At 41.7% G+C, this 22,529-nt stretch overlaps 1 protein-coding gene and 1 non-coding gene across 3 annotated transcripts in view; one reads left to right on the top strand and one right to left on the bottom strand.

Moving 5' to 3' along the window:
• Glis3 (GLIS family zinc finger 3) overlaps positions 1–22,529 on the top strand; it is a 428,158-nt gene that overhangs the window by 193,621 nt on the left and 212,008 nt on the right. The window lies entirely within an intron of this gene.
• Positions 8,896–9,002, bottom strand: LOC118576809. Its single transcript, XR_004944019.1, has one exon. It is a non-coding gene; the product is annotated as a U6 spliceosomal RNA (small nuclear RNA).

Raw genomic sequence — 22,529 nt, 5'->3', positions numbered from 1 at the left:
CACACATATTTTCGTTTTCTAAGGTCCTTTTTGCCTCAACTTGGAGGAGGCATGTAGTGAGAAACAAAACTGAACACTAAAACCAACCCTTTTTGAAGCTCTGGAAAGGAAAAAAAAAATGAAAGCCTAGTATTTGACTAATATCTTGACATTAAAAACAAAACAAACAAAAAACACCTTTGTGAAAATGGCTGTAGGCTATTCCTAACTCAGAAGTGGGGTCTTGGAATGTATAGAGGGCCATGTGCTCATCAGTCTGTCAGTGATTTGACATGGAGATGCCTTGTCTCCAGTCTTGATCTTTCCTGAGCCTGTGATTCTCTGCCGTCTTAAGAAACTGACCCAAGAGCTCACACACCAGGTGGCAGTGCTGGTCTCAGGCCTCGAGGCCGAACAGGACCCTAAGGAGCAAGTGTAAGCCTCAAAATCTGGAGACCAAGCAGCGAATTAATTCTGCCAACTGTGAGTTTTATAGCAAGTTTCAGAAACCCTCTGCTCAGCAAGCTCCTTATACTCAAGAGGGTATATTGGTTTTAATTGAGCCATCTCCAAGGCCCTCAAAACTTCATAAAACTGGGTGTTATAGCATTTCTGCTAATTGTGGTCATTTATTGAACTCTTTCTATTGGGTGGATATGAATGAGGCCGTTCCTTTTCCAGGCCCAGTTCCTCATAGGGAAGACAAGGATGTTCCATCATGAGTGGCTCTGAAAATCCTTTTCTTTTTGATAGTTCATAAATGTTTGGCATAGATTTGTTGCTCATATCTGCATTGTGGGCAGTAGTTGAGTAGGCATGATATATACATGTGTGGCACACGTGGTCAAAATGAGAACAAAAGGAAAGAACTTGTGGCGAGAAAAACGTCTCTTGGCAGTACTCTCCAGGTTCCAGGAGTCTGTCTCCATGCTTGGAGGGCGAGGGATGTACAGGCCACAGTGGATGACAGCAGGGGCTTGAGGGTTGTCTCCTTGGATCCCCTCAGTCTTTGAGTCTCAAGGTTTACTTTCGTGTTTATGATTCTGTTTGGGGTTTTCCAGATATGTGTATAACTTGGAAAATAGAAAACCACGAAGAAGAATGAGTTCAGCTCACTGTTCATTCATACCATGTTAGCTGTTGTTCTTTGCCTCCATGCAGTGTTTCTTCGTCCATGCCCTCCTCTGTAGATTGGTAGGTTTAAAACCTGATTTTAGGTTATGATTAATTTTTCAATTAAATAATTATACGCTTGTTTTTCTCTAATTATAAAAGTCACGGTGTGTAATGGTTCTGATTCTATACAATATAAGACGAGAAGTACAGCATGTTTTCCATGCCTTTGCAACAGTACTAGGGATAGGTTTTTATAATAATTCATTACTTTCATTGTATTTTATATTTTAATTAAAACAATTTAAATTTTTTTTGCTTAAGACTTTAGAATCTTATTAATGACCCGAAATTTTAATTACAAATTTCTGTTTCTGAATCCATGTTTATTATTTTACATTAATGCTGTATTTGATTTTTTTTTTTTTTTTAAATTTGGCTTGTCAAGACAGGGTTTATCTGTGTAGCCTTGGCTGTCCTGGACCTCGCTCTGTAGACCAGCTGGCCTCCCAAGTGCTGGGATTAAAGACGTGTGCCACCGCCACCCAGCTTGTATTGATTTCTTAAGTTTGAATGCTTTCTCTACTAGTTGGCATGTTTTTGAGTACTTCTTTCAGGAGTGATTGTTGTGGCCATGTGCATACTGGTGGGATATGCTGAATAGAGGCTAGCTGGCTACACCTTTTAAAATCCTCAGTGGCATAGCCACTGGCATGCTGCTCCCACTCAGGAAGTGACACCCCACCCGTATTGTGACAGAAACCCTAATTAAATACAGTGGGGCCCACAGAAAGACCTGGAAGTAGGAGGGGCCTTGGGAGGAGAGGTGAGAGAATAAGAGGGGTCATGGGACCAAGAGGACTTCAATACAAGAACATTATACATACATGCATGCATGCATGCATTCACATATACATATATTATGAAATTAGCTATTTTTTACAAAAGTATACACAGCACAATTTTCTCTCATGGCTTATTTCTCGAACTTTTCCTATTATCCCTCATTAAAAAAGATGGCTCCCCTGAATACCAAACAATTTCCTATAATCTTTTTTTTTTTGCTTGTTTTTTTTTTTTTTTTGTTTGTTTGTTTGTTTTGTTTTGTTTTTTGGAGACAGAGTTTCTCTGTGTAGTTTTGAAGCCTGTCCTGGATCTCGCTCTGTAGACCAGGCTGGCCTCGAACTCACAGAGATACACCTGCGTCTGCTTCCCGAGTGCTGGGATTAAAGGCATGCGCCACTGCTGCCCTGACTAATCTTTTAAAAGCTCAGTTGTTGTTGCTTCATTTTATCTGCATTCATGCAGTGGAGTACTCTGGGATCAAGCGGTTCTTTCCTCCTAATTTCTTACCTGCATCTTCATGCTTTTTGCTTTTTTCCCTTGGTGATGTATTTTCTTCTCCCTGGAGTTCAGTCTCCTACTCTTGTTTTTAATATCATTTTAAGTTTGCCCCCCCCCTTTTTATATTGTCTTTAGGACTTTCTACTTATGTTCTCTTAACATTATTTGGTACAGAAAGTGTCCACCTGAATCGGAGAGGTCTGGTTCATCTCACTGAGCAATGGCAAAGCTCACTGGAGGCTGGAGGTTCAGAGCTATTGACCAGGACGCTGTCTAGATTCCAATAGGCTAGTGCTGCTTTCCAGGAAGGTGCTTACTGGGTGTTTGGAGAAACTCCCCAGAAAGCAAGGGCCTCTGGGACTCAGTCTCATGCCACCACCACGGAAGAAACATGCTCTCCTGTCTCTTGAATCTTTACCCAGACTGCTCTTGGCAGAGTTGATTTTTCTACAGGGGATGCTGGAGAATGTTTCTAGGCACCAGCTAGTATCTCCAGAGCAAGATGAACAAGGGTGATTTTGGAACTTAACGGTATTTGACATGAATGTTCTCTGAGACTTAGATGAAAGAAGCAAGTGGTGACTGGAAGAGAGCTGGGTGGCCTGGAGTGAGAGGAAGAGAGCTGTAGCCACTGTGCCTCATCCTTGACTTCAGGAGGTCACCAGGAAAGTGCTTTTGCTGAGCAAAGTGTGTAGGAATGATCATGTGATCAACAAGAACAACCTGGGAATACACACCCTGGCAGAGGGGTAGTTCCCACCCAGGGGCCTTCCTGCCTGGATACTTGCACAAACCTTGGAGGCAATCACATGGGTTCACACATACCCCACAATAGTGAGACTGAATGATCTTTGAGGATCTCTCCCATTTATGGTCCATGCCAGGAAACTGCTGATGGGATAAACCTCACCTACAAACCAGTATCATGTGCTGTTTTATTAAACAGAAATGACCTGGCAGTTGTGGTGGGGATGAAAACAACAACAACAAAATGATACTCACCTCAAAGGAAATAAGAGAGTTTATTCTGGAGTCATTTTGAGTGACCGTGGGCTAGAAATACAAATGTAGATTACCCCAACCAAATTCCATGTTCCAATGTAGAAAGCAGCTCAATGATGTTTTATACAGAACAAAGACTTAAATCAAGGAAAATATAAAATATATTGGTGGGTCCATCAAGAGTGGTGGCTATGGCAAGATGGAGGAAGAGTTTCTGTAGGTCTCAGATGGTATCTGATGGTGTTCTTTGCTTTGGGGTTGATGGAAGCAAGTGGTTTACTAAGTTAATAGTTTCCCAAAGATTTTTTATCTATTAGTCACAGGGTGTTAGTTCTTATACAGAGGTGGGTAAGGAATGGATGGCTATTTAGGTAACTGAAGCTAGCCAAGATGAGGTAGTTAGCCTCTGGACCTGCAACGTTTCAGTGTCTCTACATCACTGAAGTTTTAATCAGGGAATCAGTCTTCACAGACACAGCTTCTGTCTGGGAATTCTTGTTCACAGTGGCATGTGAATTTTCCCTTTCCTTGGTTGGTGGGAGGTGTCTAAGGTTTTTCTCATTTTAATGAGATTCTGGAAGAAGGTAAAATTACAGTATTTTATACTACTCTGTCTCCAGGAAGCATGGTTGTTTTCAATATGCCATAAATATTTCCTGATAACTTGTTTTAATCTTATCTTTAAAAGTGTGGTGTTTTAAGTCTGTATTTCCTCTGCCCTTTCTAATTGAAATTGGAGATCTCTGACACCAGCTCTGGCTAAGACACTGCAAGTAGACTTTTTAATGGGTGCTATATATATACACACAGTGCAGGCAAACCAGGCATCTTTAGCAGACCTTTCCGCCACTATATTCTGTGCTTGTCAGTTGGCTTAATTAACATCACGCTGGTTTGTAGTTTTAGAAACATTTGGATTTTTCAACATTTTTTTCTGTCCTGAAGGAACTAAACATGGTTAGATCAGAACACTCTGTTTAGTAAGCCAGTTTATTAATTGGTAGAACATGACATGTATGCTGGTTAATATATTAAGACAGAAGAGTTGGGAATTTGTGTAAAACAAACAAGTTTGATATTAAAATTTGAAAAACGACAGAAATTTTCTCACTTTGGCTGTTTGAATGTTGGTATAAAAAGACTTAAAAGAGGAAAAATAAAAAGTGAATGATTTACACTGTGTGTGAGAATAAAATAAATATTGTAGTATTTAAAAATATATATAGAACCCTCTCTGCTTGTCCTTGAATCATCCTTTGTTTGAGGTGTCTGCTGTTGGTGTTTCTGCTTGGGCTGTTTTGGTGACACGGGAATGGCCTGGGTTGGGGGAAGTCACAGAAGACCAGAGAAGGGGTGTAAAGCTATGTACCCAGGAAGGGCTAATTTGTGAAGTCTGTGGCCTGGGGGAACTTTAGGGGAACAAAGCAAATACCCAGGATAAATGAGCCAAGCTTCCTGATTTTAAGCAGTGCTGTGGAACGATTCTTTTCTACACTAGGAATATGTATTATTCTCATTGATTAATAAGAAGCTGACAGGCCAGTAGCTGGGCAGAAAGTTAGGCAGGAAACCCAAACGGAGAATGATGGGAAGAAGGAGGGTGGAGTCAAGAGAAAGGCCAGTCAGCTGCTGAGTGACATGTAGAAAATGAGGTAACAAGCCAGGAGACATGTGGCAAAGCATAAATAGAAATATGGGTTAATTTAAATGTAAGAGTTAGCTAGTAACAAGCCTAAGCTATTGGCCAAGCATTTATAATTAATTTAAGCTTCTGTGTGGTTATTGGGAAGTGTATGCCAGGTATTTGGGAACAGTCAGTGGGGACTGGAAACATCTGTTTACATGTGGTGTCCAACATGGAATGGATGATGTGAAAACCTAATTTTACCAATAAAAACCAGGAGTCAGATATTGGGGTGAACCTGAAAGATCAGAGAAGCAGGGGAGCAGCTATGGTCTGTTGCTTCCTACCTCTCTGGTTCCTTTGACCAAAAAAGGACTAGATTCTCTCTCTGGCCCACCTTATCACTTCCTGTCTCCTCTCTATACAGACCTCCAGACCTCTATGGCTAACTAGTGGCTAGCTCTGCTCTCTGACTCCAAGCAAGCTTTATTTATTAGAACATAAAATATCACACAACAAAGCAGGAATGGGATCAAATGTGGTGGCCTTTTGTAATACAAAGAATCCACTTTCTTCTTCTCTTTTTAAAATATTAGGAAGCTTTCAGGTTTTATTTCCTGGCCTTTTGCTCCTGTCCCACATGACAGACAGTCATATTCCAGTAACATCTACAACTATGGGTCTCAACCCCTTTGGTAAAACCCCCTATCTTCAAAGATACTTACATTATAATTCATAACAGTAGCAAAATTAGTTATGAAGTAGCAATGAAATACTTTTATGGTTGGGGGTCACCGCAACATGGGGAACTGTGTTAAGGGTTCTCAGCATCAGGAAAGTCAAGAACTACTACTCTAGAGTCTCTGGGGACCCAGGCTGCATATGTGCTGAGATTGTGGGACCTAGGTTAACATGCTCTCTCTTGCTATGTTTCCCTGAATTAGTTCTCAGTTTCACAGTCTGAAACCTACTTTCCTAGATGAAAAAGGGAAATGACATTGGTTAGTTTTGTGTACCTTTCCAGAGCAGGGAAGTCTTTGAACTAATGTGACAGTTTTATGTGCTAGAGTCTCATCTCTGCTGTGCAAAGGCTTTAAATTTTTGGTACTCATATCCATCAATCACTTTTATTATTTGTGGACTTTTTATCTTATTTAAGAAAATTTTCTTTATTTTAATATCAAAATATATATTCTCTGGTGTTTTTTTTTTACAATATTTTTATAATTTTCCCTTGACCTTTGTCCTTTCCTTGTAGAATTTATTTTTGTGTATAATGCAAAGTATGAATCTAGATTTTTTGAATAAATGTCAGTTTTCTTAGCATTCATTTAGAACTGCCATTTTCTTATTGAGATAATATGCACAATATGTCATTATAAAGTATACTCTAATTTTTTACTTATATTTTTCATTTCTTTTTGGTGTTAGTGATCTCATTGTCAGTGATTGAGTCTCTACATTTCAGGTTTTTTTTGGGAAAAAATTTTTTAGTTTACACACTTAACGCTTGGCTCAGGACATTTCTTGTTCCACAAATATTGCTATTTTATGATCTTCTCTTATTTTATTTCACTGTCTGTTAGTGAATACTTATCTCTCTCTGCATTGTAATCCCATTTTACTTTCACTTTAATTATTTTTTATAGAAAAGTTTTGGTTATGATGACTTTGTGCCTCTGCAGCCTACTGAATTCATGTGCCTTTATTTCTAGTTGGTTCACCTAGATTTGCTAAGTCAGTGGTTCTCAATCTGTAGGTCCTGACCCTCTAAGGGGTTCGATTGACCTTTGTCAGGGGTAACCTAAGACCATCAGAAAACACAGATATCTACATTACAATTCTTAACAGTAGCAAATTTGCAGTTATAAAATAGCAACAAAAGCCATTTTATGGTTGAAGGTCACCACAACATGAGGAAGTGTATTAAAGGGTCTCAGCATTAGGAAGGTTGAGAACCACTGTGCTAGGTCATTTACACTATTTTTATCTGTTTTGTTTGCTTGCTTATTTGCCTGATGTAGGACCTTCAACCCATTGCTGTGTTCTGATAATGAAGTAATAATAAACGTGCTTCTTCCAATTTCAGTGAATATGTTTTTAATACATGTTTAGGATCTTGTTGAAGTTATGAATTAGAGTTGATATTTTTCAAGGTTTTTCTTAGTAGAGAAAAACCTTATTTTTAGATTTGTTGTTCACCTATCGTAGTGGGACAGATTTATGGAGCATGGCATGCATGACTTTTGATGTAGATATATATATGTAGTGATTAAACAGGAAGTTCTTGTGGTCTCAGGCATTTCTCATTCTTTGTGATGAGAACACACATCACATTTGGAATGTTGTCTCTAGTTACTTTTGAAATATACATAGAGTACTAAGTATAATCACCTTCTCTGAAATGCACACCAGAATGGATCCACCCACCCCATCGAGCTGTGGCTCTGTTCTTACTCAGCAGCCTCTTGTCTCTATAGCTCTCAGGCTTCTGCTGACTAGTACTCTATTCTCTGCTTCTCTGAGATAGCTGTTTTGGATTCACATGAGTGAAATAATGTGGTGTTCATCTTCCTGGGCTTGGCTTACTTCATTTAATATTCTTTCTTCCTGGCTCTTCCATATTGTCATTAACAATGGGATTTCATTATTCTTTACTGGTCATGAGTATTCCATTGTGTATATGTAACTCATTTTCTCTGTTCATTCACCTGTATATGCTCAGGTTTGATGTGTAGCCTGGCTGTTTCGAATAGGGCTTCAATTGATGTGGGAGTGCACACACTGAAGAGCTTTTTAAGCCTATGTTGACACACTCATTTTCTTCTTCTTCTGTTAATGTATTAGAGTACATGAACAGAGTTTCCGACGTTTGATAATCATTCACTCCTGGGCTGAACTATTCTTGGTGGTAGAACTTGGCTTTCAGTTAACACGATACTAGCAGGTTAAGCATGTCCCTCCTCTTTCAGTATAATTTGTCATACACCTTTGATATCTCTTCCAGGCTGAGATACCCATTACACATTCTGTAGAAGCTAGATGTTCACTGAGTGAGGAGCAAAGAAGGATAAATACTGAGTAGGGGAGGGCATGTCATTTACCTTTACTCTTGAGGGTACCATCAAATATATAGAGCACAATTCTAGAGGAGTTGGAGTTGATGTTGACCGAGGAACCAGCCTATCCTTTGTGCATTGCTTTGTACAGAAATGGAACTCCGTTTGCCTTCTGTGTATTAAGCTGGTAAGGTAAGGAAGGATCTAAGAGATGTAGGTGAGCATATTCCAAGTGCTTAATCAACACATTGACAAGGTTTAATCTCTTACTGTATGCACATTTACTATCTGCATCACATTCCTGCATATGATGTCTTCAAAATGTTTAGATTTTTAAAAATTGAATGTGTATGAATGTTTTGCCTACATAGGTGTCTGTGTAGCATGTGCATACCTGGTGTTCAGTGGAGATGAGAAGAGGGCGTAGAATCCTCTGGCACTGTAGTTATGGATGGTTGTGAGTCACCGTGTGGGTGCTGAAAACCAAGCCCAGGCCCTCTGGAACTCAGCCAGTGCTCTTAACCATTGAGTCATCTCTTCAAGCCCATGCATAGGCTATCCTAATTTTCATAACAAGAAAAGGGCGGATGAGAATAATTCTCACTCCATTTTGTAGGTAGGAGACAGATTTAAAGAGTAATGGCTCAGCAAACAGGTGATTCCAAGTAAGCCAACAACTCTTTTCTTTCCTTTTGTCTCTCTCCTAGTCTTCTATTTCCTTCCTTCCTTCCTTCCTTCCTTCCTTCCTTCCTTCCTTCCTTCCTTCCTTCCTTTCTAAATTTGGAACACTTCATGAATTTGCATGTCATCCTTGCGCAGAGACCATGCTGATCTTCTCTGTATTGGTTCAATTTTAGTATATGTGCTGCCAAAGCGAACACTCTTAGATTTTCACTATGAGGAAATTAGCCGGGGGTCCTCAAGTAATGCCTTACATAAGAATGATATGTTCTTCTTTCATGTGTGTTTTTTCCTCTCTGGATTCGTCACTCAGCCTCGGGGTAATGTGTAGTTTATTATGTGTTATGGCCTTGCTTTCTCAAGCTCCCCCATATCAGAGAACACAGATTTACTTACAGGCATTAACTCTCATAGATTGGCTACTTAGTGTGGTTAGGCAGGAGGTAGGAAGTCTCCATAGAGTGGGAATCACGTTGTGCCATGTGTCCCGCTGGGGAAGCCTGGCCTTTAAGGCCAGAGAATTGAGGCAGACAAAGGAAGGGATGACTTCCGGAGCAGCTCTCTCTACCCACAGTGCTCCACATTGGACACTGGATAGAAGGAAGTTTAGCTGTGGCACACTGAAGATGTTGACTTCAGACAAAGCTTAAGTCACAAGAAACGTGCAATGACAATTCTTACTTCTCACAGTGGCGTTGAGTAGACACCTTTTAGAGCACACATAGCACAAGCCTGGGCAAAATCAGCATGATTTTTTTTTTTAAAGACACATTTTAGGTTATCATGATATTGGCCTTCATGATGCCTTAGTTAATTCAAATATTTGTTTGAACAGTCATGTATTTTTGAGACTTTAAAAAGAACTGACATTTCATTTTTTTAAAAAAAGAATCCTTAAAGAAGAATCAATATCTCATTTTTCACACTAAACTTTGCTAGTATATACCCAGTGTAGTTCAGCCTTTGCAAATGTTCAATTAAACCATTTTGTGACTGTTCACATGATATAACTAAGCTTGAATAAAAATCCCTCCTTTTCATTATTTTTTATGTTGTAATGTTAATTAAGCAGCATCCACAAGAAAGCTAGGTGATCTGTAGATCAAAGGGAATCAGACGAATGTAGAAGAAATTTTATGTGAAAGGCTGGGGAGATGGTTCAGTGGGTAGGACGCTTGCTGTGCAAGCTTGAGTGCCTGAGGTCAGACACAGTGCACATATAAATACTGAGAATGGCTGCATGGGCCTGACACCCAGAGCTAGGAGAGACAGAGACGAGATGGGCAGGTCCTGAGAACTCATTGCCCTGCCATGATGGCTGAAACAGCCCACTCCAGGTTTTGTAGGAGACCTTGTCTCAAAAAAATAAGGTAGAGGATGAAAAATGAGGACACCTGAGATGAACACATAGCCTTTACAGCTGCATGCTTGGGTGAGCATACCCGCCCATATATACATACATCTGATTCTCCTACCTGTGGTATTGTGTTCCCAAAAATATTGTGCAGGCTAATAAACTTATCTGGGGTCAGAGAACAGGACGGCCACAATATTAAACATGAGCATAGGCAGTGGTTGCACACGCCTTTAATCCTAGCATTCCAGAGACAGAAATCCCTCTGGATCTCTGAGTTCAAGGCCACATTAGAAACAGCCAAGCAAGGTGACACACGCCTTTAATCCCAGAAATCCAGCCTTTAATCCCAGGGAGTGACAGCAAAAAGAGAAAGATTATATATGGCGTGAAGACCAGAAACTAGAAGCATTTAGCTGGTTAAGCATTTGGCTTGTTAAACTTTTAGGCTTTCAAGCAGCACAGTTCAGCTGAGAGCCATTGGGATGAGGACACAGAATCTTGCAGTCTGAGGAAACAAGACCAGTTGAGGAACTGGTGAGGTGAGGAAACTGTGGCTTGTTCTGCTTCTCTGATCTTCCAGCATTCACCCCAATAACTGGCCTCAGGTTTGATCGTACTAATAAGACTTGTTAAGATTGCTGCTACACCTACCTCTTGCAAGTGCTGGGATTACAGGCAGGTACCATCCCTATCCAGCTGCTAGAGATGAACTGACTGAAACTGTAGGAACGGTCAGGCCAACTTCATTATTGATCATGTAACTGAGTGCCTACTCCTGAACCAGTGATCTAACAGAAGGGACGAGCTCTTTATGTGGACAGATATTGTTAATTCAGTCTCTACCATACCTTAAGAAACTTATGATATGACGGTTATCCAAGAGAAGAAGTGGTCAGTATAGCTAATACAGATGGCTTGCTTTCAAAGTGTTGGACAGGTTTTAAAGGCATAGGCCGAATGTAGTTAAAGATTGAATGAAAAAAATGGAGGATAATGTGAGAAACAATGGGGAATTCCAACAGAGAGATGGGAACTATTTTTGTTGTTGTTTGTTTTTGTTTTAAAGTAGGGGCTGAGACATATGCCCAGAGACTCTTAGAAAATCAAAAGGGTTACTAGGCAAAGGAAGACACTATTGACTAGGAAGCTGGTTTTGGAAGCCATTTCAGCTTTTGGGTACTGTCTCCCGTATGCTCTGCTTCTTACTGTGTATATGTTCACATTTGTTAATTGCGGACTAACAAAGATGAATTAAAACAAAACAGATCAATTCAGAGACCCATGGTCATTTCCCAAGGGGGGGCGGAATCAGAAGCCCATCTGTTCCTGGAGTCACTTCCTTTTCTGTGGTTAGGAAGTTGAGGTGCTGGTGACTTTTTCGGTTTTGTACAATGTATGTATGCACCAAGTGATGGCCCTCTTTGTCTTCAGTCCCTGGCTTGCTTTGGAGACATCAACACATTCAGCAGGGCAGGTGCACCACAAGAAATGTCTGAGCGCCAAGCCCAGAATAGAGGTGCACACCTAGGGTATTTTTAGAGTATTGTATTTCCTCTACTGCTAGGGCTTTCGTTTTTCATTTTACAAGGGAAAAAGATCAAGGTTCATAGCAAGGGCCTTGTGGTTTTTGCATAAGCCCATCATCAAGGTCTCTTTTCTCAAGTTTTCTCAGAGAAGACCATTTTTCTTTTCTTCTAGCATTAAAAGTACTGTCATGTCTTTGCCAAGAAGTGTCAAAAGGTCTTTTTGGTATCATTGAAAAGTTGAGTAAACTATTTTTTTCCCTAGGCTGCATTCTATTGTTCCCTAGGAAGTCAGTTTGACCTTTCTTACTTTTTTATTTATTTTTCAATTTCCTTTCATTTGAAGAGGAGTGAACTAGTTCACACAAAATGTGACTTTACACCGTGCCTTTCAGTCAAGGACAAATAATGAGTCTGAAACAGGCCCCCAATGCCTGGTGAACTGCAGCCTTTTCTAGGAGGTGAACAGTGCTGCTTTTGTGTGAGTGATTATCCATTCTAAAATTGCTCATTGTTGCCTCGGCTTCTGTGCCTCCCTGCTCTGCTCTTTCAAGCGCTATGATATCTTTAGTGCATGTATTGCTTAGAAATGGGCCCAACCAGAGAAAAATGCACTTTGAAATTAGTCAGGACCTGCTTTAGAATTAGAGGCCAGGGCATAGAGCAACTCCAGAGACACTCGTTCAGAAATTGTTAAGCATTTTAATAAGGCAGTGGCAGAGCACTAAATCAGGTATGGAGCCCTTCTCTGGAACTGGTCCATGTGACTACATGGCTTCTACCCCCCTGAAGCCACCTCTGGAGTTAGGATTGTCTTGCTTCGGGCTTCTGGTTCTTTAAGGTAATCTTCAACTTTCATGAAACTGTTAGGTATTCTAGCATTATGGTCTTGAATAAGAAAAAAACTAAAAGCCTGGTTAGATTAGGAGATGCGTTTCTGGGCTGTAAAGCTGGACAGTTATACACTCCATAATTCTAGGAACTGTAGAGTACATCCTTGGTCATTATCGATGTAGATAATGACTGTGGCCTCTTTCCTGTCACCTAACACAGTATTGTCGTTGAGAAGGTTAGCTTTTGGTAATAACACAAAATTGCTCTTGGGCAGTTAGTCGGTTTTACAAATTCTCTTTCTAGCCCTTCTTTCTTTCTCTTTAATTTTGTGTCCTGGAGGCTTCTGTGACTGTGACTATTTCACAGTCTGCCTGTGTGCCTGTGTCATGTCATGCCATGCCCATGTGTGCAGTACCAGTTCCTCCTCCCTTCCCTTTCTGCTGTCTTGCCACATTGCTTCTCTTCTCGCTCCAGCCTTCACTGGTTTCCAACTGCTCAGCTTCACAGGTTCCCCCAGGGAAGCTGACATTTCAGTCTCAGTGGAATTCCCTTTCCTTTTTGTCTCTTCCCCAGGAGTGTTTTATTTGAAACCTTTAATTACAAATGGCAAAAGGGAGATTTTTTTCAGTGACTGAGAAAAGCAGCCTGTCAGCAGCTGGTGCCATCTCAGTCACCCTTAAAACTAGTACCTTAAGAGGCATTCCTGTGTTTGAAGTTGCACACGTGGACATTCCACCCCATGACAATGAAGGAAGATGAAAATCCCCACGGGGACAGACACATTCCCAAATCTTCCAGATTATTTCTCGGATTCACTCCTCTGAGCTGGAGGAGGTCTTAGGCACCCGCTAAAGTTTCCCCATGACAGGGCTTATGTTGTGGGAATTTCTGTTCTGAACCTGTTGGATGCCATCATGGTTCTCTGGTTTACCCTACAGAGACACGTGGAAGGTCTCCAGAATCAGAGCCAAGCTTGCGATGGATGGGGGCAATGGTAGGAGTGGATGTTGTTGGCCTGTGCAACTAATCGGGATCCAACATTAACCACACACGGCTCACCAGGCCTCTCATCTCAGGAACGAAGGAGGAATGTGGACTTCATTGTCTCCATAGGCCATTCAGACTGAAACAAACAAACAAACAAACAAACAAACAAATCAAAACAACAAAACCCCTTTGTTCTTTCATTAATGCAGACCTTGATGTTCATTTTAACTGAGTTTTACGTCTTAAATATTAAAAGGAAAGCAGACAACTCACATCATGAAAGCTGGGCTATGTGAGCTTCCTTTCACTCCCAAGGAGACATCAGGTTGGCCACTAGTGACTGTGATACCATTATGGAACCATAGAAAGGGTCAGAAACCTCAGTCTGCCTTTCCTCCAAAGGCTTTGGGACATACCACACAACACCACATCTGTTTCAATTTTGAAGGTGAACGTTTTACAGGAAGGACTCATGAGATTTCTTAACAAGGTTTACTAGCCTACATTCCCCATCAAGTAATGTTACTGGTTCAACTTCCGTATGTCTCAGGAGTAAATACCCGAGAGGCAGCGACTCTGTCTTGATCTCCTTTGGAAGCTCCATTGTCTGTCGCTGAACATGGCATTTGGAAGGTGTTCAGCAGAAGTTCACTTTGCTGGTGATTCTGGGGATATCTCTGAACAGGACAGGAAAGAGGACGTGCAGAGGCACCCTTGATTTCATTGTGCCCGAACCACAGATGAATCTGAGGCCATATTTTGCTTAGTCAGACCTAACATCTATAGCTACGTTTATTTCTCAGAACAGCCCAGGAAAGAGAAAAGAGAGACTCTTAGAAAGTCTATCGAAGCCAAGGACTATGACACCATGTACTAAGAGGCGGGAAGCCCCACTTGTCCTTTTATTTCTGGTCCAGGCTGTACAAGGGATGAAAGGAAGAGAGGAGCATCCCTGTCATTGCATTCTCTTTTTCCAGACCAGGAAGAGAAGATTTTTGGTTTGTTTGGTTGCTTTTTGGTTTTTTTTTTTGAGGCAAGTTTCTCTATGTAACAGCTCTGGCTATCTTGAAACTTGCTTTGTAGACCAGGCTGGTCTCAAACTCACAGAGATACATACACCTGCGTCTGCCTCCTGAGTGTTGAGATTAAAGGCACGGGCCACCTACCACTGCCTGGCAAACACGGAATTTTTAAACAAGAATTAATGTGATAATTTTTTTAAAGCTTTTGAGGCGGTTTAAATGAAAATGGCCCCCATAGCCTCATAGGGAGGTGTGCTATTAGGAAGTGTGGCCTTGCTGGAGTAGGTGTGACCATGTTGGAGGAAGTGTGTTACTGGGTGTGGGCTTTGAGATTTCAAATATCAAGTCAGGTCCGTTGTTACTCTCTCTTCCTGCTGCCTGAGGATCCACATGTTCCAGCTCTCAGTTCCAGCACCGTGTCTTCCTGCACACAACCATGCTTCCTGCCATGATAATAATGGACTAAACCTCTAAACTATAAGCCCCTCTCATAAAATATTCTCCTTTATAAGAGTTGCCGTGGTCATGGTGTCTCTTTACAGCAATAGAAACCCTAAGTAAGTCAGCCATAGATATCAACATTAGGCAGATCCTTGAGAAGTTCCACATGGGATCATTTGTACCAACTGTGGGAAAATCTCTGTGAGACCAAATTTGGAACAGCATTTTCATTTTAAATGGAATCTTCTGAGCAGCCAGACCCATGAAGTGGAGTTCATTTTTGCTTCTGTGTCTCTCCATGGATAGAGCAAGCCACATTTGTAGCCACAGATTGCATGAGCCCTGACTTGATTGCACGACACATCCACACTTGACTTACCACAAGATTTATTGTTAACTTTTCAATGCAGGAATTTTCTTACAATTTGTGATATATTTATTTGTTCTTTGAGAACTTAGAACTGAGGGGATCCTGTGGTGTTAATGGAAATGTGACATATAGTTTTCAGGCTCTGATCTGCTGGGAACCATCAGTGATCCTGGAGGCCAGGGTCTCTGTCCTCGGAGAGCTGGTGTGCTCGTGGGGTGTGGGGATTGCTCCTTGGAGGGCCACTAGGGAAGTTTGGGGCCATGGACAAGCTGGCTGCACCCTCCTCAGTCAGCTCGTCCCTTTTAAAGGTGGCAGACTTTCTGACGGCTTGTGTGCACCTGTGTTTTCTCTTTGTTCCTCTTGCTCATGCAAGGAGTAAGAGTCCATGATTGTATCGGGAGACTGGAGGGTAGAGTGTGCTCTTGAAGGATCTTCTGGAGGAACTTGACTTTTGCATTGACCTTCGAGAAAGTACTTGGAGGCTTTTATGTGATAAACAAAACAGAACAAAACAGAATCAAAGCCTGAAGCAAACTTGCCTTAAGACCTTTAGTCACTTTCCTTTATCTTTGGTGCAGGAACAGAAACAAGCTAGTCAGCCATGGTTGATGGTCTGTGTGGCCCAGGAAAGACAGAGCTTGAAATGCACATTTGAAATCTAAACAGTTGGTCAAGAGGATCCTTAATTCATTTGGTGGCACTGGGGCCATGGTCCCTTTTCCTCTTGGGCCTTTAGAGTCAGCTGCTGTCCATATTATTTTTTTCCTTTATGAAGAAAGAAGGAATAAACAGTGAACCTCCTCCTGCCCAATTCTTTTTTAGCCTCCTCCACCACGACAGGATTTATCCAATCAAGAGTCCTGGGATGTGTGTGGAACTAAGCAGAAGACTTGTGTTATAGGGAAGGAGAGTTATCATTTTAAAAAAGGAGTAGGGTGGAGCTAATGAAACAAATAGGAGTTAATTTTTAGAGTGTTATTATTATTGTGGGGGTGCTTGTGTGCTCAGAACATGTGTGGAGGTGAGAGGGAAGCATTGCAGTTTGTCTTTTCTTTCCACCTTTCTGTGGGATCGGGGGTCAGGCTTATGTAGCGAGTGCTTTACCCACAGAGCCATCTCTCTGGCACCAGGAAGTAATTTTGAAGAACTCAAAGTGTTGTGAAGAGAATGGATAATGATGATGGCAGAGGAGAGCTGTGAGTGAGTAAGAGGTAGCTCTCGGTGTGGGTGACCAGAAGGTTCTGAGAGGGTGGTGAGTGCTCTGAGCATAGATGATTCAGAGCAGCCATTCCATGATCCGACCCTGGCCCTCACATTATTTAATACTAGTTGATAACTAAACATGAGATGGTGTATAACCATAATCCCACACTTGGGAGGTGGAGACATAAAGGTCAGGAGTTCAAAGTCAGCCTTGGTTACATAAGGAGTTCAAGACTAGCCTAGGCCACATCAGACCCTATCTCAACAAAATGAAATAAAGCAAAACAAATAATCAACAACAATAAAAAGCAGTTGTAAAATACAGCAGCAGCTATAGAATACACACTTTGGCAGTTTCTCACTAAGGTAAATATGAAAAATCATGTAACCCAGCAATTCTTCCCTTGGTTATATTCATAGAAGAATTAAAATCAGATGTTCAAACACAAAGTTGAGCATGAATGCATGAAGTGGCTCTATGCATAATAGCCAAAAAATAGAAAAAGCCTAGATGTCTAGTACTCAGCCATGAAATGGCATGATGCTCCAATGCATGCTGAAACATAGATGCGTCTCCAAGTCAGTCTTGTAAAAGTACTTAGACACAAAAGAGCACTTATTATATTATTTGACTTCTGTGATATTTCTGGAATACTCAAACCAACACAGATAGAAAACACATCAGTAGTGGGCAAGAGGTTGTTGAGTTGGGAAGGACCTAGGTTATGGCTATTGGGTTTCCTATCTGGACACCAAAAATACTCAAAAAACAGAGAGTGGAGGAGGAGGGTATAAAGAATTAAGAATATATTTAGCTTTTGTTTTTGTTTATGTTTTTGTTTTTCAAGACAGGACTTCTCTATGTAGCTTTGGAGCCTGTCCTGGATCTCACTCAGTAGATCAGGCTGGCCTCAAACTCAATTCCCTACTGCCTCTGCCTCTGGAGTGCTGGGATTAAAGGCGTGCACCACCACCCATCTTGTATTTAGCATTTTATTCTCTCAAGTTAAGATGGTAGATGCTATGTTTACTTTACTACAGATAGAAGTAATACTCAAGTATATATTTATGGGGGCTTGAGTGAAAACGCTCATACATTTAAATACCTGCTCTCTAGTTGGTGGAACTGTCTTGAATGATTAAGAGATGTGTCACCAGGTTTGGGGTTTCAAAAGCCCATGCCATTGCCATTCTCTCTCTCTCTCTCTCTCCCCTTCATTGTTGATGTTGCGTCTCTGCTACTGCCCCAGTACCGTGCCTGGTTCCATGCTCCCAACCATGCTGGTCATGGACTTAACCATCTGGAACTCAAAGGCCCCAATAAACTCCTTCTTCTGTAAGTTGCCTTGGTCAGGATGTCTTATCACAGCAGTAGGAAAAGTAACTCAGAGAACACTTAGCACTGTTCCGTGCTGAGAAACATGTGTACATAATTTTATGGTCTGATTAGGTGCTTTATTTCAGGGTGGATGAGAAAATATTTTATTCGGCACTTACTTAGACCCACATCTTCTGAAAGGAGGGCTAAATTAAATTAGGTACAAATGAGTGCAATGCATTTTATACGTGTGTCTCCCCCAGCTACACCTGAGCTTCGTTCGTGACAGATCCAGTCTCTTTCTCGTTCAGTGGTTCAACCTTCTAAGGGCAAGCAGAATTCTCACTTGGGAGCTTATTGCCTCCCCCTGGTGTCTCCATGGAACGAGAAGGCAGTGGGTAAAGAGCAGATCTGAGGGGGGGTGATAAGCCTGGTCAAGACTATCAGTGGACCTCAGCAGGAGGGAGAGTGTATACACAGGAGTCGCTAGACTTCCTCAAGTGTGATTGAGGCTGAAAGCAGCCCAGAGGCAGGAGAGGGACAGTGGCCAGCAATCGGACCTGGTTTCAGTCCTCATGTCACCTGTTGCTAACTTTCTTCTTACTTTGTGGTCCTAAGATGTCACTACATTTCACATACATGTGCACGTGTATACATACATACATACATAATACAGACAGACAGACAGACAGACACACACACACACACACACACACACACACACACACTTTATAAAATTAGTACTTTCCATAGATCTAGTAACCACACTAAAACCAAGTGAAACTGACCAACCTTTGACCAAACTTCAGTCTTAGCTACCACAGTCATGTGACATTTCTTAGATGACTTTGGTGAGTCACCCATCAGCTGTTTCTTAAGATGGGAGAAACTGGTAACAATTGTGTAGCCTGGAAGAAATTACCAGTGAGATATGAAGAGTTTTCAAATGTCTGCTAAGAATGGTCCACTCTAGTCTTGAAAAGAACAGCTCTGAAGCAATGTGCACTTGGTGTCTCGAGTTTTTCCAACTTAGCATTTCTCTGGGTGACATAAAATGCTATCTCAGCTCCTTAGATCATATACTAATTAGGAAAAGTATGTTTAGGCCTGTTTTGAGATGGGTATAACTCCATATATTTAGGTTGAGATATAAAGCACTCTAGCAGACAGATTTAGAAAATATTGGGACTAACAACTTCGAATGGTCCAGAATTTTCCACAACCTTTAATGGTGAGACCTCCCATTCCTCTTCACAGTTATATTTCACCTTTTCCTTAATCTTCCGTCACACGCCACGTTAGAAATGAACAGTCCTGTGCCTGGCTTACAAGATGTTTAAATGTCTTGATAAGCACCCAAGTGAGAGAAGACAAGCCAGGGGTCTTCTGTTTGGATCCTATTGTCAACTTTCATTCTGACCCAGTTTCCTTAGTGACAAGGAAAAGGAGAGCTTGGGGCTGCACAGGAGATTATCAGTGGATGCTTTCAAGCAGTTCCCGGAAACATGCACCTCTGTGGTAATTACACGTCTGGGCTTCTTCACATCAGAGGGAGTTAATTGTTCTTCACTGGAGAGAAATAACCCTCTGTAGTTCACTGTGAAACTTTCCGTCCCCTTCTACTGTGCAGACTCTAGCTTTAGGTTTTGCATTTTACTTACAGGCGTGAAGGCCCACTCCTTTTATTTATTTGTTTGTTTGTTTAATCTCTTCTTACATGGAAACCCAGCTCTGACAGGAGAAGTAGAGGTAGTCAGACTGGTAAAGGTGGAGCAGGTGGTTTATTTTCAGTGGCCTCTAATATTTTAAGATGGAGTAAGTAAGGGAACACCAAACACTCAGAAGACAAGTATGTAAAAAGTACAGACACCAACAATATCACGTGTGTAGAGTCAAATAAGTCTCCAGAAGAGGTAACCCTTAGAGGATTCCTATGCAGGAAGCACATTCCCATGCTGTGGGAGTCCACAAAGGTTTCCTAGTGAGGTCTGAGCTTGCTTTACCCAGCAGGACTGCATAAGGGGATGGATTGACCATGTGCGTGGTTACCAGGTGTTTGGAAGAATCTGCACTTAGTTGTGCTGGGGGTCTTTTGCTCCACCTCTTGGCATGTCTATAAATAGCCTTTTAAAAGAGACAGAAGGGGCTGGTGGGTTTTGACCCAGGCCCTCCTGAGGCTATCTTGTGTTTCTGCCTCTCTCCCTCTACAGTTCTATCTAAATATTTCTCACTTCTCCCTAATCAAGAGTAGCGTGGGGGAAAATGTACTATGTGTACATAAGCATGCTGGAGGTGGGGTAGATATGTGAAAGACAGAAGGAAAGGATCACAGTTTGGAGAAATTCAGCACAGGGCATTTAGTCGGGAATTTTGGTGACATCATAGTTTCTGTCTGTCTGTGTCTGTGTCTCTGCCTCTCTCTCTCTTTGGTTTTTTGAGACAGAGTTTCTCTGTGTAGCTTTGGGGCTGGCCTCGAACTAACAGATCTGCCTGGCTCTGACTCCCAAGTGCCACCACTGCCCAGCCTGACATCATCGTAGCCTTTAAGAGCTTGCCTGATTAGCACAGGTACTGGAGTCACAGTGGACCGAGATGAGCAAGGTGCTAGCAGCCCCTTGTGTACTAGTTTGTTGTTGCTGTCCTTCAGCAATTCTATTGTAGGGAGAGTGAGGATGGAGCCTGGGCGGCCAGGCCAATAGATGGGGATTTTAGGGGCAGCTCAGGAGTTATTTATTGTATGGATATGTCAGTCACCAGCCATACATCTGGGGACAGGGTGTCTCTGTGTCTCAGTCTCCTAGGTACTTCCTGTCAAGAAGAAATTGACTTAATATTCAAGACCACTGCTGGTGGTTGGTGGTGGTCAGGGTTAGAGGTGTGCTGTGTACTGGCTTTCCCAGATCTCAGCAGTGCCTGTTTGAAATCTTATGTTGCCAGACCCCTGTCCTTTGATCTGAATGTCTTTAGTATCCAGTGCATCTTAAAGTCTGCTGATTCCTTTAGAATGGGAAAGGATGTTGAGCTCTGTCTTACTCCATCTTGGTGTCCATTTCAAAGTGAACGGATATGTTAATCTCACTGCCATTCAGAGATGGCTTCTAAGTACTGTGCATTCCCCATCTTCAGTAAAGGGCCAAGAGGGCAGAAGTAGCAAAAGGGTGGGTAGTGAGATGTCTGTGCAGAGATTCTTATGGGTGTACAGGTGAGGAAGAGCCAGGCTGCCCAGTGGGTGCTTAGGAAGACAGCGATTTAGAGGAATAACATTACTGAAGAGTTTGAAATCTCTGAAAGAACTCGGACTGTGGTCTTAAGAGATGATTAAGATACTTCTGTGTTTTTTCCTCATCAGGCCATTGCCTCCAGAGCAATTTAGTGCAATTTAAAAAGAAGCACAGTTAACTACTATAATGTGGTGAAGCAAGCTGTTTCTGACTGAGCATACTAACTTTTTCTCTATTTAGAGCATGACTTACATTATGTACATACTGAGCCATGACGTGACTATGTAGTGGCCCCTTTTAATATCAGCATTTAAGGTGGCCTATTCAAATAGATCAGCGGGGTGGTAAGTTTTCAGTGCATGAGCCAGCTCACAGCTAGATATAGAGTTTAGCTTTACATACTAAATATGTTTTGTTCTGTTGATTTTCATGAATACCATTGTTAATTAAAAATGCTGTCAGCTCTCTATGGTTGATTTAAATGTGAATTATGTTTAACTCTAGCTTTCCCATCATGAGGTTTGCTGGAGGGTCACAGTAGGGGCTGGTTTCTGATATTATCCCTCCTCTTGTCTACAGGTTGGATGAGTTTCTTGTGAACATTGAAAATTATACTGAGTGAATGGAGCAGCAGTTTAATTTGGGTCTCTATGATTGTGGGTTACATTGGGGAACATCTTGAGGTCCCCTTCCCTTACTGTGATTTGAGTCATGGCCACACTTATCACCAAGAAACTACTGGGAAAGTTGGAACTAGAGACCAAGACCTCCCATGGGCCTACCAGATAGAGACTAGCTGGGGCATGGGGATATAACTACTCTTGCATTAGCGGTTCCAGGGCTGGCAGTATCCTCAGTATGTATCTCCCACCTTTCTCTAGAAAATGGTAGGCAAGAAATTAATATAATAGAGTACATAGTTGTCTCCTTAGAAGGGGCTTAGAAGTCTCTTCTGGATAAAGGAGGGTTGTAGACAAATTTCTAAAATGGTCTTATTAAATAAAAATACAGAGCCAAATATAGGGGTGAAAGCTTTAGATCAGGGAAACAGGAAAAGCCATCAACCAACCTTACCTCACCAACACTACAACTTCCAAGTGCAAGTTACTTCCTGTCTACCCATTGCCTTGCTGTTCTGCCCATTGGCTCTTAGCCCAGCTACCTCACTTCCGCTTCCTATGCAGCTCTGTCACTTTCTGTTTGTCTGTACAGATCTCCAGGTCTCTATGGTTGGTATTGGGATTAAAGGCGTGTGTCACCATTCACCATGTCCAAGCGAGGGGCTGTGGATAGAAAAACAGAGACAAGAGACAGTGAGTCATTTGTGCCAGAGGATGCCGAATGCCCTTTATTGAAGAAGGGAGGGAACCTTAAATACAGGCTTACAGCACAATGGAGGAACCCGCGAGGGCAGAAGTTTGTTACTGAATGTTCTACATTCTTGCATCTAA

Source organism: Onychomys torridus, chromosome 1, assembly GCF_903995425.1.
Source record: "Onychomys torridus chromosome 1, mOncTor1.1, whole genome shotgun sequence".
NCBI lineage: Eukaryota > Metazoa > Chordata > Mammalia > Rodentia > Cricetidae > Onychomys > Onychomys torridus.
This window is presented reverse-complemented; position numbering and strand designations above follow the sequence as displayed.